Source organism: Physeter macrocephalus, chromosome 4 (genome assembly GCF_002837175.3).
Source record: "Physeter macrocephalus isolate SW-GA chromosome 4, ASM283717v5, whole genome shotgun sequence".
In the NCBI taxonomy this organism is placed as follows: Eukaryota; Metazoa; Chordata; class Mammalia; order Artiodactyla; family Physeteridae; genus Physeter; species Physeter macrocephalus.
In genome coordinates, this window is record NC_041217.1 from 101,452,942 (window position 1) to 101,457,766 (window position 4,825).

A 4,825-nucleotide genomic window follows, 5' to 3' on the forward strand; every position below is an offset into this window, starting at 1 on the left:
GCCTGTGCTCCGCAACGGGACAGGCCACAATAGTGAGAGGCCCGCGTACCGAAAAAAAAAAAAAAAAAGTACCTCTTAAACTGTCAGGAACCATGCAATATCCATGAATTATATCCTTGCCCTCTCTCACCTGGGCTGCTTCAAGCCTATAAGGACCAACGCAAGGGCTAAATTCTGAAAACTTAAATCGGCAGCTCTCAACCTGGCTGCACATAAGAGTCCTCGGAGAAGCTTTTAAAATACCGACACCCAAGCCGTGAGCCAGACCAACAAAATTACAATCTCGGTGGGTAGGACCCTGGCATCAGTCTTGTTAAAGCTCCCCTAGTATTGTTCACTGTGGAGCCACGTTTGAGGACCACCAGGTAAGCGAGTTTCTTTGGCACAGAGCAACTGGCACCCAGATTAGTTTCTGGGTAACAGAATAGAATAACAATGAGAAAGCATCACTCAGGCAAAAGAAGCGTTCCCTCATTCTTCATTCAACACACATTTAAGGAGGGCCTCCTGGGTGGCAGGGACTGTGTGTGGGTGTTGGAGACGGTGTCAAACGACTACCCTCACGAGGTTCCTACCCTGCAGAGGAAGCAGACAGTAAGTAATGACCATACGTGTTGGTGATTCCCAGTGCCGTGGGAGCACGCACAGTGGGGCCTAGATTAATCTAGCAGCCAGGAAAGGCTTCCCGGAAGAAGGGATGCTGACCTGAAGGATGTGAAGTAGGGTTTAATTACCAGAGGGAGAAGATCATCCAAGCTGAAGTTTCCAGAGTTACAGTTAAATTTCTCAGCTGCGGTTAAATTGGAAATACACAGGCCAGGCTCTCCTCTACAGCTTGCTGCCTCTAACTTGGGACTCTTTCCCGTTAAAGTACAGCCTTGCCCTGTGTCTAGTCACTTGGAAAGACTGGCTCCAGCCTGGGCCCTATGTCAAGCTTGAATCATCCAATGATGGGGGAGGTGGGCCCTGGCCAGAGACCTAACTTTAAACAAACAACAACAAAAAAACTAAAGTGGGGCAGGGAATGGAAGGGAGAATTATAGGTGGAAGAAACTCATTTGCAGTCTGTTGGTTGCTCTGTTTCCTACTTGAGTTTTATTTACTTTTATTTTTTTCTAGACTCCAGGAACCTGGGGGAAATCCAGGGGTGGAAGTGCATGGAATCTAGGTTCAAGGTAGTACTTTCCATTCTGACAGAGGAGCCACAACCCCATTTGACCACTAGGCAGAATCTCAGCATGTGATATGGAATCTCAGAGACTCAAGCCCCTCCCTTTTTCCAGATAAGGAAAATAAACGTTCATTCACTCAATATATAGTCTCCGAGAGTTTACAATGTACTAGAGCTGAGGATATAAAAAACTAGATGAGGTCCTGATCTTGTGGAGCCTACACTGTGATGGGGAAGTCTAACCAATGCAGACAAGACAACAAACTAGATAATATCCCAGTCGTAAGTACCCTAAAGAACATGAAAGAGGATGACATGATAGAGTACACTTGTTGGGGATGGAGGGCTATTTTACACTACAGTGGTCTGGGAAGACCTTTCTGAAGAGTTAACAATGACGTGAGACCTGAAAAAAGAGAAGGAACCAGTAAAAGAGGATCAAATGGAGTTCCAGGCAGGGGATTCGGCAAATGTGAAGGTCTTGAGGTGGGAACATGTGGTTGGAAGAGCACAGTAGAGACTAAATTCAAGTCTCAAGTTTTTGGCTCCCATGTTTTCTCCATTTGGGGATGTTTCTGTCTTGATGTTCCTAGTCATTATGTGCTTCTTATGTACTAGTTAATTTTTTTAAATCAAACACGGTGTGACTCAGAACCTAGGCTTTGAAGTAAGGCACAAGTTCAAATCCCTACTGTGCCAATGTCTTACTGTGTGGCCTGGGACAAGTGACTCAACCTCTCTGACAGTCAGTTTCTCATTTGTAAAAATGGGTTAACAATACCTATTTCATGGAGTTGTTGTGAAAAGTAAATGCGATTGTGTATGTAAGCCCTTGACATACAGCAAGCATTCAAAAAATAGCAGGTCTCCTCTAAGCAGGGCAGGGACCATGTCTGTCTTGCTTGTAATTGTATCCCTATCACAAAGAGAGTTCACAAATGAAGTCACTGCTTCTGGGGAAGACTGCAACCAGGAAGGGTGAGGAGGGAAATGTTTTAACCTAGAGCAATATATGAAACAACAGCAAACCAAGTAGGATGTGGGCATAGATACACAGGCACACTAAGTGAGCTCATATGCCATCTTTAAACAAAAGCCCAGGTAAGACTTTGGCCAACCGACTTCACCTCTCTCTACTGTGCAGGTAAACAGACACAGTGTCCTGATTCAGTCTAATACAAGATCTTGAAATATATACAAAGGTCAAAGACTCTACATCTTGATATGAAAACTCGAGACCCATGTGAACGTTCAAAGAGCTGAAATCTTGATAGGGATGAGAGTGAGCCTGACACACTCCCAACCTATGTGCTACCTTCCTGACCCCGGTCAGTGACTGTACTCTGAAATGCTTGTGAACAGCAGGACTGACTCACTTGCTTTATAAAGATGTCTCAAAGAAACTGATGATCACACGCAAGTCGAGACAGAGATAAGAAGCCCACTTGTTTGAATTTTTCTATTTTACTTCTGAAATGAGATATTTTCAAGTTAAATTCACAGATGGTCATCTGATGTGGGCTTTAAGAACTTTCTATCATATCTTAAACTCTGAAAACGTAACCTCCTCGCTGCCCCATTATGGCCATGACAGAGAATTTACAATCCAGATCTGTAGTTTTATATCCTCTCTGCAGAGGCAGACAGGAAGAGGAGATGGAAAAACCACACATACAAAATTGGCTTATCCGCTAAGAATGAAGTTTTGCTTGGGTTTAGGAATTAAGAGTATCCCTTTATTTTGAAGTAAATTATGAAGTCTAGCCAAATGATTGAAGTATGAATAATTCTTCCATGGATTGTATTGCAAGCAACACAGCACAGGATCTACATGATAAGGGTCTTAAGATTAGCATCCATTTGACAAGCAGTCCTTTCTATATGAATAGGAGATTGAGATCTTGGTTAGTCATTCTGGAAATGTCAGGCTTCTCAGAGGCAGTTCAGGGAAAGTTGGAGTCAGGGAATGAGGGAGCCATTGGCATGGCAAGTTGTTTACGTTATATTCCATACGTCCCCTTGCACACTCACGTACAACTGCTTGGCCTGTGGCTTCCCCCCATTATTAACTGGGCAGCCCCTTGCCACTTAGGACTCTCTGAGCCCGGCCCCCAGCACCGAGGGCTCCCCCTTCCTCCCGGACCTCGCTTCACTCCTTGGCAACAAGCAGGGAGATTATCCGCCCTCCAACTGACCTTCCCTCCGCCGGTGTGTTTTCCTTGGAGAGATCAGTGTAGCCTTGGTATATAAGGGTCAAGGTTTAAAAGAATCTCTGAATGCATGGCTCTACTTTCTATCTCAGCTAATGGCTTTAGATGAAAGCAGACATGAGGTTAGGCGAGCAATCTTTCACCTTCGCACGTTGCTTCAAGTGAGTTAAAACCAAAACCAGAGTTTTCCACCCCCAACCCCCAGCCACGACCCACTGTTGTTCCTCCAAGAAACACGCCGGCTCCTCAGCTGCTTTGGAGCCCACTTGACTTCTCCCCGACGAGCGTCTACACCTGATCAAACTTTTAAAGTGGAGGCAGCCTTAGCGGGTAAGGAAAGACGGGCTGAGGCCGGAACCTCCTGCCTGTTTCGCCCACCGTCCCTTGTTTCCCAGCCTTCACCTCCCCTTCCCTCCCCTCTCCGACGCAGTGGGAGCGACACAACCAACTATTCATTCTTTCTCAACAAAGGGAGCGAGGGAGGGAGATGTCAACAGTTACGGGGCGGGCTCCTTCGCTTTCCCTGCAAACTTTCCAAGAGATTAGTGGAGAAACTCGCCTCCTCCAAGCCCAGGGCTTCCCCCTCCCCGGCCCTCGCATCCCTCGACCCCCACCAGCTTCTGGGGCAGAGAGAGACGGGACCAGGAGGCGCGGCTGGATGCGCAGGGGGTCGGAGAGGCCAGCGCCCGGGAAGATGCCGCTCAAGTGCAAAGAGCAGAGATGCTCGCCGCACGTCGCCTCCCGCCTCCCGCCGCGGGCCCCTCCTGGGGAATCCCGGCCGGTTCAGAGGCCCCTAAGGGAGCAGCCCGGTCCCCCATTCAGCCACTCCAGTCCCCAGTCGCCAACTCGGCTGGGGGTGGGGTGCGCCGGCTCCACTTTCCCCATAGCCTGAAGTTCGCCAACAAACTTCCCAGTCCATCCTGCAAGGGGAGGGGGAGGCCGAGGCGCCCCGAGAGGAGCCGCACGCCCGCGGGACACGCGGCGGAGACTCACCTCCCGGCGCGGCGCCCGGGCTCTCCGGCTGGGGCTCAGAGGCGCTGCACCGTCTGCCCTGAGCCGCGGCTGCTCCCGGAGCAGGAGGCGCTCATGATCGGTGGGGCGCGCCAGCCGAGAAGCCCGCGCGCGGCTCTCCTGTGCGCCCGGCGTTTGCGGCTCCCGCTCCCGCCCAGGCCCCAGCCCCGGCCGCGGCAGCTGCAGGCGCGGCTCTAAGCCGGCAGCGCGCACTCCGGCCCTCAACTGGTGATTTGCGGCTTCCCGGCCCCACCCCGGCGAGCCTATTCGCGCAGCCTGGCAGAACCCCCCGCGACATTTACATGCGCTGACCTCGCCTTGCCCTCCTCTGCCCGGATTTTAGAGTTTGGCTCTCCTCGTACCTCCCGAGAAGCCAGCCCTCAAGTGTAGATCGACCACTTCCTCACTGTAAGCCTCACGAGAGACAACCCCA

The 4,825-nt window shown here is 50.3% G+C and overlaps 1 protein-coding gene across 1 annotated transcript in view; it reads right to left on the reverse strand.

Moving 5' to 3' along the window:
• LOC114486057 (breast cancer anti-estrogen resistance protein 3 homolog) overlaps positions 1-4,543 on the reverse strand; it is a 37,941-nt gene extending 33,398 nt beyond the window's left edge. Inside the window, exon 1 of the mRNA XM_028488175.2 lies at positions 4,375-4,543. The gene's annotated coding sequence lies outside the window, so the exon portion shown is untranslated. The remainder of the gene's footprint in view (positions 1-4,374) is intronic.
• Positions 4,544-4,825: the final 282 nt, after the last annotated feature.